This window comes from Mixophyes fleayi, chromosome 7 (assembly GCF_038048845.1).
Source record: "Mixophyes fleayi isolate aMixFle1 chromosome 7, aMixFle1.hap1, whole genome shotgun sequence".
NCBI classification, from domain to species: Eukaryota; Metazoa; Chordata; class Amphibia; order Anura; family Limnodynastidae; genus Mixophyes; species Mixophyes fleayi.
Genome location: NC_134408.1, coordinates 26,144,573 through 26,156,903, shown reverse-complemented (window position 1 = coordinate 26,156,903; position 12,331 = coordinate 26,144,573). Strand labels below are relative to the sequence as shown.

The window sequence follows — 12,331 nt, the reverse complement described above, 5'->3', positions numbered from 1 at the left end:
GAAAAAAAACAAAAAAAAAACATCACAAGAGGAGCCAATCAGAGCTCCTCTTGTGATGTTGCCATGGAGACCCCGGGCTGACCCATGTTCAGTATGAACGCGGTCTACCCGGGATTTTGACTCCGGGGGAGCCTCTGCCCCCCGGCAATATCCCGGGCTCATATACCCAGGATATTGCCTGGGCGGCAGGATGAAAGCGGTATTATAGGCTGCTGAGTTGAATCTTTTGCCAGCCCTCCCCTGGCTAGAGATGTGGCTTCACAGTGTTACGAATAAAATCGAAAATCATATTACCCAATTATATACAATATAATACTATAAGTGTTATATACACAAGAAAATAGTGTCTGCCAGTTAATAATAAATGCAGATGTTGCATGTGCACATAAAATGTAATTACAAAACAAATTAAATTGAATTAAACACAAACATCTGTTAACTTCCCCTTTAAAAATTAAATGTGCATAATCCGAAAATGCACGTTTTACGGGAATAATGTAGTGCAAATAATGTAGTGCAAATGCTTTTGGCTTTGTACCTGTGAGCCTAGATGGTCAGCCCCGCACATATCAAGGTACAGGCTTACGCTTTGCTCTAGGGAGACAATTTTTCATACTAGAAGTGCTCCGAAGTGTGGGTGGAGGCAGTATAATCACAAATGGTATTTGTCTACTTGAAGTATGTTTTACACTTGGCAAAGTGAAAACTAAATATATGTATCTCCGCCGATGTGCATTTGGAAAGAGAAAGATTTGTTCTGTTAAGAGCATAGATCCAATCTCCATCAGCTCAGGGTTTTTGTGGAGTGGAAATGTCTGTTTCCTAACACTGATAGCAAGGAACACCATTAAAAAAATGTGCACTCTCCAACCTCATTTAAATAATATTTCTTTGCAAAGTGAAATCTTGTTTCTGCAAAGATTGTTTTTTGCTTGTACTCCTACTTTGGACTTTGCAAGAGCGTCTTCAATCCACCCAACGTCTTTCATGGCCAGGTACAAACTTCAGCTCCTCCTAAAACGTTGCCATCTTGCTCCTTAAATCTACGGGCAGATTCGCAACAGGTGTATCCACAGGATGTTTATGGTTTAGGTGCGAGCAAAAACGAGCGAAGATTTCTGTAATTAATTTTGCTCAAAATAACTTAGCAACTAATTGAATCTGACTCTATGCACTAGCTTTACTAAACTGCGGGTTTGAAAAAGTGGAGATGTTGCCTATAGCAACCAATCAGATACTAGTTGTCATTTATTTAGTACATTCTACAAAATGACAGCTAGAATCTGATTGGTTGCTTTAGGCAACATCTCCACTTTTTCAAACCCGCAGTTTAGTAAATATACCACTATGTGCTTTGTCATAAATCTGGGCTCACTTGCACAAATCGAGGCACACAGCTATACCAAAGAGGATTTTGTGCTACACCTCAGTCACTGCTTAGTGAATGAGGCATGTAATCAATTAGCTCAACCACTGTTTCTATTGATCAGTCTTGGGCAACTCACAGCTCCCCATTTTGTGTGGAACTACAAGTTTCAGCATCCCATGAGTGGGACAGTGCACTGTGCACCATTGAAGTACCAATGACTATATATCACCTTTGCTGACTTTTAACACCAATACATTTGCAACAAAAAATTACCTCAGAAATAACATGGTGTAGACAATGTGGCAATAATCAATCAGTAACAGTTATTATTTACCTCCCATCTCTCTAGCTTCCCCCTGCTGTCTCTGCACAGACTCCTTTATATAAAGTTTACCAATAACAAGGTCAATAGATGTTATACAGAAACTGTTCGAGGCAATGGGCTCTGCACAGTAGGGACAAGCCAGGCCACGCCCCCTTCGGATCGGTCGATGTTATCGGTGCGACGTCACTGGGCGGGAGGACGATGTTTAGGGCGTAGCTGGATAAGTACCGCGGAGGGAGAGGTGCTGAGAGGAAGGTGAGTTATTGTGTCGTGTTACACACACTCAGCAGGTTGTTGTACACCTGTGACACAGATACCAATGGTGCCCGACGATAAACTATGCTGTCCTGAGCAGCAGCTGCTGTATAAATGCTGAGCCCACCGCATGTCTCTGCCACCCAAACTAAGTAACTTACTCTGCACCAAAATGGCGCTTGCTCTGCACCAACGTGGTGCCTCCTCTGCATCAACACTGTGCCTCCTCTGCACCAACAGGGTGCTTCCTCTGCACCTTCATCATTTAATACAGTAACATTCAGCAATCATCATAGTACCCAATGTATTCTATCCAGACCCTCTGCTTGCACCAACAGTTATCTTTATTGAAATTACCATAAGATTAGGCTACCACACTGCATTTTTATTACATACAGCTCCATCCCAGGGCTGCCATTAAATATACCATGTAACTGGTCATGTGAGGTTGTGGGCACATATGAGATTGTGCATTCAGCCAAAAATAAAAATGTTACTTTAAAAGACTTGTGTAAAGAGCATCTAGTTGGGGTAAAATGTGCCCCATTGAAAGTATAGTGTGAAAGTGACTCTGCCACTTCAGATGATGTGTGAAAGGTCTTAATGGAAGGGTATTGAAGCATCACTTTACCGGCTGAAAGTAGGATCATCTCTCTATTTACTGTGAAATGGACATTGTGCTGGTTTTATATCTCAGCTTATCGCACGGTTTACCAGGGAAATAGCGGGTGAGTGATACTGGGCGATACAGGCCGGCACCGATAAGGCTGATCTCACCACTTCGCCATTCATTCCTGCATGCGTGACACGACTTGCTTTCAAATAAAGAGTGTTTTAATGAATTTACCCTGCTATTGCATACGAGTCTATGGCTATGAATTTAGCTGGAATCACTGCCGTCTGAGCATCAAGTATTACACTGTTTCGAAAGCTACTGTGTTTTTTTTTTTTTTTTTAATATAGCGTTACGTTTCTAAGAGGTTTCTTCTAATGTTTTGATATCTTACAGAATATAAGGTAATTGAAGGAGAGAGTCATCAATATGCTATTTTCATGGGCGTCTATTATTACCAAATTGAAATCTCTCGCCAACTATGACCACCCCCTGGTGATATTGTGTCAGAGTTGAAAAATGGTCCATTAATCACATTGGGAGCATACAAACTGGGCACAATTATTGGGGTTTCTCTCATAGTTCCTATCAGAATCAAAAAAACTTCCATCTCTATCCTTCTTGGTGGTATATGTCTAGAATAGCACCCGTGAGCCAATAAGAATACCTACTCCGATTTTCCAGATGGATGGAGGAAAAGAAAAAGTGAGTACAGGATGTTTAATGTTCATTTTGAACTTGAACCTGAGTTTCTGGGATAAATATTATGTCACACTTGTTATAACATTCCTAACAGGCCAATTTTTTTTATTTTTGTTTTTCAGCAGGGGGTGGGGAGCTGAGAAATCAAACGTTTTACATTTTTAAGCACCATGTTGGAGGTAGTGGGAAAGGGACTTGGTGGTATATTTACTTAACTGCGGGTTTGGAAAAGTGGAGATGTTGCCTATAGCAACCAATCAGATACTAGCTGTCATTTTGTAGAATGCACTAAATAAATGGCAGCTAGAATCTGATTGGTTGCTATAGGCAACATCTCCACTTTTCCAAACCCGCAGTTTAGTAAATCTAGCCCTTGGAGTGTCTGCAATATAGAGCAGAATGTCATAAAGGGAAACTAATTGTAGTACCTGCATGTTGGGGAGAGGGTAGATTGGGAGAACATAAGGGGATGAGTCCTACAGAGATAAGTGTTGGAAAATGGGAGATGGCCCTGCAAATTAGGGTAGGGGAAGGTAGGGTAGCATGATAATAACCCATTAAAGAATGGGTAGGCACAGTTAAGACTATTAGGTCTTACTATACATCCACCAAGCAGTTACCATAAAATATGTGAAAGGATAAAGTGTACTGTATGATTCATTGTATAGCTACATATGTCTCACTAAGAGATATATGAAGGCTATATTTTACATTCTTTTACTGAGGACTCGTAGGGGGGAATGCACTATCAATGATATTACGGTAATACTGCACCAAATTATCGTTACCGCAGTAATTTGAACGCCGACTTTTTCCTCGCAGCTTGCAGCCGCGAGCAGAAATCTGAGGTAAAATTACCGTGTTAACAGTATAAGACTTGCTTAGCGTGGTGGTATTATCGGGTAAATTGAATTCCCCCCATAGTATCCTGTAGAGCTGAAGGTAGAAGCCAGAGGTTAGATGACTGCATAGTTAACCATTTCTCTTTTTATCAGAATGTCTACTATCCCAGATTAAGGTCTAGCTTCTGTAGTAAGAATTGTACACCCCAGAGAGTTGTCGTGAGGCAGAAAGGGAATACCCATTTTGCATGTACTCTGAGGACTGTACTAACTGATCACAGCTCTCTACTTTGTAATGTAATGCTTGCAAGGTTGCTTATAATTATTAATATTTGACCATCAATGACACTGGATATGTCTCTGGCCTTAGATTTCCTGAGCCTTAAAAACACTATCCACACTAATACTTCTCAGAGTCTTCGTGGTGTGTTTTTGAACCCATCCCAGGACATTATAATGGGTTCAGTGTCAGGCACAGAGAACTAGAGCACCTTTTCTAAGAATATAGAGCCCAAGATACCCCAAATGTGGTCATTATTTCTGCTGCTGCTGTTCTTCCAATCTTTGACAGTGATCATTCTCTCTGAGTTAATCCAGTCGTTTTACTTAATCCATCAGGACCGACATTACATCGTTCATCTTTGTCTTCAGTTTTATAGGTTAATTTTGATACGTCTGCTTGATACTCTAAGATTGGCTTTTAAATTCCTTTTTTTACAGAGCTTTTGATACCATGAAGAAATTATTTTAAATTGGGTATGGGGATCGCAATGTCCATTCTATCAGAATCCTACTCTGATTTGGGCAGCACGGTGGCTTAGTGGTTAGAACTTCTGCCTCACAGCTATGGGGTCATGAGTTTGATTCCCGACCGTGACCTTATCTGTGTGCAGTTTGCATGTTCTCCCCGTGTTTGCGTGGGTTTTCTCCAGTTTCCTCCCACACTCCAAAAAACATACTGGTAGATTAATTGGCTGCTATTAAATTGACCCTAGTCTGTCTGTGTATGTGTGTTAGGGAATGTAGACTGTAAGCTCCAATAGGGCAGGGACTGATGTGAGTGAGTTCTCTGTACAGCGCTGCAGGATTAGTGGCGATATATAAATAAATGATGATGACGATGATGGGAAATCTCATGGAGTTGAGGTCTGGAAGCTCATTGTGGTGCCAATGGCATCTTTTAGACATATCCTTTCAGCTGCCTGTTTTGCGATGTTCAGGAGGCATCTGAAGTGTTTCAGGCTTTTAGCATAGGCGTTGTGCTGTGTTTTATGTAATAACAGCCCTTGTAATGACATATTGTGTGAGCCGTGTGCAGAGCTCCGGAGTCATGTGGCCGTATTGCACCAAGGTCATCATGCCCCCTGAGCTGCAATTCTAAAGTAAAGTTTACTTTTGAAAAAATTAGCAAGTAGCATTGCACCATAACCTTAATACCTTTAATATTATTTGCAAGGTTTTTAGTGAGTCTGTGCCTTGTACGCCACAAGAAGATGTTGTGATTTCATCGCTGCCTGTGACATATTTGCCACTTTTTGCAGCATATTTTTCTAGAAAATGTTGGCAGACAATAAGCACTTTGTAATAAAGTATTATATATATTAATTTCCATATGTTTCTCTTCAGCATTGGTTTTATTAAAAAAGGGCTGTACAGGTATATAGGGCATTCTGAGCAACTTAATTCTCCAACAGCTGTGGAAAAACATCTAATAATGTTCCTGAAAACAAACAAGTATTTGTTCTGAAATTCTGTTTTATTTTTCTTTAGTGTCTACTTATAAACTGACATTTTAATGGACTCATACTTTTTTTTCCGCCCTAAAATGAAACTCAAATTTTTACAACTAATGGAGCAGTAAATGAGATGATTTTAGTAGTTTCCTTCACAAATCTATAATTGTGACTTTATTGTAGCTGTGACCTCGTTTCCAATGTGTTATAGACTAATCAGCCGCTCCACACAGTGCATTATCTTTGTATCTATATCCTATGCACATACCTATTTAGGATTGATCTTTCAGACTTTCTGGACATGTAAAATGCTTTTTATTTTGTGTTTATGGTCTGATAATCTTGTGATGGGAAGGAAAATCTGGGTTCTGGAGGACTGTTAATGTGTTTATACATGATCCAGAGGACATGTGCTCATTGGCATCTGTGTGGTAGTGCTGGGAGCCCCTCAGGAACAGACCGGCTGTGTCGCATTCTTTGTAGGGAAAGTAAAGATTTCCTTTCATCTTTGGCTTTGAGAAGGAAGTTGTGTCCGTAAAATATCTCCTCAAGCATTAGCGCAGCATCATATGTCTGCATAGTTTCATTATGTACAGAATTGATCATAAAATAGATTTACGCAACAACAGATTTAAATGATTTTTACATTGACTACTTAAAGTCACACATGCAAGTTCTGCAAAAGAGTGCACACTCAGTAATAATTACTAGCTGAGCCCTAACCTATAAAGTTCAACTGAAGCAAATACTTTGTAGTCGGGAGTGACCTACCCTGTCTTCCCTTTCCTTGGTTGAAGGCCATAACTAGATGTCTGCCATGAACTTGCGGACTGGTGCCTACACACATGCAATCACCTTATGGTACCCCTTACAATGCTCCATCCTGTGCACCTTCTATACACTGTAGATGAGGCTTCCGAAATCCCTATGGGGAGTGTAAGAGCAGCACTTCACATGTATTAGGGAGACAATTATAGATGCTCCCCCTCCTATTTCTGTCTTTGGTTAGGGACATTGTAAGACCCTTCTGAGCTGCTTTAGAGCAGTAATGTTCAGAACAGAGCAGGGGCTGCCAGCCATTTTTTTTGGTCTGAGGGCCACTTTGGGAGATTGTAGTTACCATGGTAAAATGTTAATTTGCTTTAAAAAGGACAATCAGTAATATTTACAATAGGAAGAGAACTCTTTGCGGTTGTTACGCCATATATCTCAACAATGTGAAACTCCCCGTGGGGATTGTAATTTGTACATGGAGGAACACCGCCCGAGTGGGTGTGGCCACATGGCAAGCCTGTCACCTGAGTGTGTGTGGCCACATGGCAAGCCTGTCACCTGAGTGTGTGTGGCCACATGTAATGCCTGTCACCTGAGTGTGTGTGGCCATATGTCATGCCTGTCACCGGAGTGGGTGTGGCCACATGGCAAGCCTGTCACCTGAGTGTGTGTGGCCACATGGCAAGCCTGTCACCTGAGTGGGTGTGGCGCCATGCCTGTCACCTGAGTGTGTGTGGCCACATGTCATGCCTGTCACCTGAGTGTGTGTGGCCACATGTCATGCCTGTCACCGGAGTGGGTGTGGCCACATGCCATGCCTGTCACCTGAGTGAGTGTGGCCACATGCCTGTCACCTGAGCGGGTGTGGCCACATGTCATGCCTGTCACCTAAGTGGGTGTGGCCAAATGACATGCCTGTCACCTGAGTGGGTGTGGCCACATGTCATGCCTGTCACCGGAGTGGGTGTGGCCACATGCCATGCCTGCCACCTGAGTGGGTGGGGCCACATGTCATGCCTGTCACCTGAGTGGGTGTGGCCACATGTCATGCCTGTCACCTAAGTGGGTGTGGCGCCATGCCTGTCACCTGAGTGGGTGTGGCCACATGCCATGCCTGTCACCTAAGTGGGTGTGGCCAAATGACATGCCTGTCACCTGAGTGAGTGTGGCCACATGCCATGCCTGTCACCTAAGTGGGTGTGGCGCCATGCCTGTCACCTGAGTGAGTGTGGCCACATGCCATGCCTGTCACCTAAGTGGGTGTGGCCAAATGACATGCCTGTCACCTGAGTGGGTGTGGCCACATGTCATGCCTGTCACCGGAGTGGGTGTGGCCACATGCCATGACTGTCACCTGAGTGAGTGTGGCCACATGCCATGCCTGTCACCTAAGTGGGTGTGGTGCCATGCCTGTCACCTGAGTGGGTGTGGCCAAATGCCATGCCTGTCACCTGAGTGGGTGTGGCCACATGTAATGCCTGTCACCTGAACGGGTGTGGCCACATGGCAAGCCTGTCACCTGAGTGGGTGCGGCCACATGTCATGCCTGTCACCTGAGTGGGTGCGGCCACATGTCATGCCTGTCACCTGAGTGGGTGTGGCCAAATGCCATGACTCTCATCTGAGTGGGTGTGGCCACATGTCATGCCTGTCACTGCCATGCCTGTCACCTGAGTGGGTGTGGCCACATGTCATGCCTGCCACCTGAAACACATTTAGTCCCTTCTCAACTCCCCCCACCCTTTACCTCTGTAACACATATTTTTTTGTCACCCCTCCATAGTAGCAGATACGTGCTGTCTTCCCTCTCGCAGCACATGTCTCTTCCTCCAGGCCTGCTGTCTGCATTATTATTATTACTCTATTTACCTGCCCAGTGGTTAGGGTGAAGTAGCTCACCAGGTAGGCGAAGCGGCACTAAGTTTCTTAAAACACAGTGACACTTGGTGCAGTATATGACAGGACAGATGCAGGGATAGTAATAATATTGTAATTTATTGTTTTTCCATTGCCCTTGGTTCCCCTGTATCTGTCCAACCTTCAAGGGGCTGCAAAGAAAAATTGCTACGCATGTGAGCCCCTCCGACCTTTGTAAGGAAGCAGTCAGAGCAGAGCACATGGGGCTACTAGCGGTTTGTGGCCTGTCTGTTGCCCACCACTGGCATAGACAGTGGTGCAAAATGGGGAATAGCCTGTGTGTAGGAATCCAATGTCACTAAGTTGTGTTTTGTGCTAAAACTGTCCTACAATATTATCATTTTATTTGTAAAGCACAGCGACATTACACAGTGCTGTACATGGAATGGATCATGACATGGCACAAGCTACAGACAATGATATGAAACAGAAGGTAAAGATGGCCCTTCCCCATTGAGCTTACAGTCTAAGAGGCGTGGATAAGACATGATACAGAAGATAGCAGAATTACAACTGGTGGGAAAAGTATGGGTGGCTGTTGTTAGCAGTCAATTGACAAATTGCATTTCTGTGCAGGTACCGGTGGTGCAGCACAAGTGGACTGAAGAAAGATAGCAGAGACACAGAACATGAGCCGGTCATTGCAGAAATCTCCCAGCAGTATGCTGATGGCAACCTCACCATCCAGCACGACTGAGCATCCTTCTCTGCTAGCTGTAGAGGAGGCTTTTACCTTCATGCTGCACAGGCACTCTAGAGGTTGGCCGTCAGTTTGGAGTATCTGTGCAAAGCCCGGTATTGTTATATATCGTCACGCTCGCAGCTGGAAATGCAGCCAGGGCAGTTGTTCCCCGTGTTCAATGGCAGCCGTTATCACCAAAGGCAGAATAGAGGTGGCACCAGCAATGATAGTTGACATCGTTGACAGTTACACTCACTGGCACTGGGTCCAGGAGCCGAACCGAGATGGCAATCCGCAAGGGCGGGTCTAGACTTCTCTCTTATAGGGAGGCGGGGCAGTTTATTGATTGGTCCCGACTCCTCCCTCTCACCAATCCCGACTCCTGTAAGCCATGTGCCCTACAACATTACGTGTCTGACAAATTAATGTATTTTAGGATACAAGTTGGTCAGGTTTGTTATTTGCTTTATTTTAAGTAAAACTATATATCTATAAAAGCACAATAATTAGAGCAACAACTATCAGATATGTCTGTCCCATCATCACACTGCTGCCCCGTCATCACACCATTCTGTTCTACTTACCTTCCTATGGTCTTCATTTCGGTCAGCTTCTCCTCACAGTGCAGCTCCTCACTGACAGCATCAGGACGTGATGATGACGTCACGCCTGACAGTCGGTGGGGAGGTGGGAGAGCGCAGGAACCGAGGTACTGTGCCATCGCACTGAAGGTCGGCAGTGTCCTGGGGGGAGAGTGGGTGGAATCCATCCCCCTTGGATCTGTTCCTGCCCTTGGTGTGATGATACTCCCCGGCACCACATTACACACCATATTACGCCATCTTCTAGAAACTATTGTTTTTACTAGCCCATTTAATTGTATTTTGCACATATATATTTTTTTTATTTACTACTTCTCTACAAAGAATGAATTGGAGTTGTCCTTCAGTCTACCCCTAGAGCTGGGGACGAGTTCCACGCTACCTCCAGTGATGGCGCTATAAGAAAAGCCGACAATCACTACTTTCTTATAATGCTGGAGTGGAAGAGCCGGTGTAGTATTATGACATCGTACTCCTTCCAATGAGGGTGCCCAAGTTTATTTATCGCCTGTTGACTGTTTATGATCAGCAGGCAATAAATGACATTATTATATATAGGAGAAGGGGATGGGTATCCATGAGTACAGATCTCCACCTGGCTCCAACATAGACAGGCACCCTCATTAGAAAGAGGAGTCTTCAATATATGTTTCTAATACAATAGACTATATCAATAATTTAAACTGAGGGTGGAGTGGATCCACAATACCCTGTTTCTTCATTATAAAAAGGGACACCTTTGTTTGAAAGAAGGTTCTCCCCTCTCCCCTGTTTAGATAAATAAAATCGCAACCCCTGTTTGTGAAATAAGTGGACCCACCCACATTTAAAACATTGGATTCATGGGATTCCCCAAACAACTTTGTCCCATTTTATTTCTGTGGGTCACCAGACAAATTAACACTTTCTGTAAAATAAGTGGTGTGTATATATTTTTAAGCCAGCCCAGAGAAGCGGTTATCATTCTTGTCGGCAGACCTGTTTTCATGTTGTTTGACCAACTTTCATGTAGTTAATATATTATTATGCATAATTTTAGAAACTGTTAAGCATTCCAGGCTTGGGTTAGAAAAGTGAATCACCCTTCATTTCATGCCATAGATTATCTAGATTCCCAAATGGTATGCCTTCCTCACCAATGTGATGTGTGCAGATTTGTTCTTCTAGAAACCCCTACATTAAGATCATCCATGTACATTCTTGTTGTAAGATAGTTATTCAGAAAGGTATGTCAATCCCTCCTTTTCTTCTGTTTCCCCAACTTTGTTTAGTTAATAAATGAAAAATGCATTATTTTCTGGTATTATGCCACATCTTCCACATTGACTATTGCAATTCCCTCCTTACTGGTCTTCCTCGAAACAGACTCTTAACCCTACAATCTATTTTGCACGCAGCAGCTAGATTGATTTCCTTGCAATTCGTTCTTCCTCTGCTAAACCACTTTGTCAGTCTCTACATTGATTGTCTGCATTTTACCGTATCCAATATAAAATTCTTCTACTAACATACAAGGCCATTAACAAAAACTGCACCAACATACATCTCCTCACTTGTCTCAAATATCTCCCAACTCAATACCTGCGTTCTGCACAAGATCTGTGTCTCTCATTCACATTCATCACATCCTCCCATTCTTGGTTACAGGACTTTTCTTGAGCTGCGACCATTCCCTCCTTCGTACAATAAGACTTTCCTCTGGTCTACAAACCTTCAACTGATCTCTGAAAAACCCTCCTCTTCAGGCAAGCATATAATATTCCACAACCAACATCTTCATCTCTCCACCTGTTACACAGCTAACAGTAGACAACAACCCTCTGACCCCCCTGACTAACATTGCTGTGGGACTGGATCATATATCATACAAATCACTTTTTACCTTTGCACGCTGGCTGGACCAATATGCAATATGTAGACTTAACCTCATGTATCTAACTCCCATTGTCCCATAGACTGTAAGATTGTAAGCAGGGCCTTCTTACCTCTTTGTATTACCCAGTATTGTTTATTACTGTGTTTGTAAAGCTCTAAGGAATTTGCTGGTGCTATATAAATAAATGTTGATGAACTACTGTGCATCCAAACCTTGCTCTAGAAAGGTCAGTGACCTCTCATTGGTTGCAGTAGGATGTCTAGTTTTCCCTACTGGTTTGCTTTGTTGAGCTACTCTTATTATTCCTGCACAGTTTGTGCATTTCATCTAACACAGTGCAGGATCGCAAAAAAATAACTTTAACATTTTCTCCTGCTGACTTTGTAATGAGAACCTGTAAGTAGAATCCTTATTTTTGTTTTTGCTGTTTCGGAAAGGCGATTTTATACCAAACCTAGACTCACAAAGCATTTCTTTGTAGAATTTAGCAAGAACACCCCCCCCCAATACAAACCAACTTGCTTGCAGTTCACTTTTGTAAAATTTCAATTAATATATATTAATATATATATATAAAAAACCCTTTTTGTGCCCATTTTTGCTAGATTTTCTTTAGGTTGTGTGTTATAAACAAAACTGAT

At 42.9% G+C, this 12,331-nt stretch overlaps 1 protein-coding gene across 2 annotated transcripts in view; it reads left to right on the top strand.

Annotated features, from left to right (window-relative positions):
• Positions 1 to 1,875: 1,875 nt before the first annotated feature.
• Positions 1,876 to 12,331, top strand: part of LOC142097549 (ankyrin repeat and fibronectin type-III domain-containing protein 1-like) — a 274,419-nt gene continuing 263,963 nt past the window's right edge. Inside the window, exon 1 of one of the 2 annotated variants that reach the window (XM_075179471.1) lies at positions 1,876 to 1,949. The gene's annotated coding sequence lies outside the window, so the exon portion shown is untranslated. Of the gene's footprint in view, positions 1,950 to 8,494; positions 8,516 to 12,331 lie in introns of those variants that run through there. The other variant, XM_075179472.1, reaches the window with a different exon arrangement.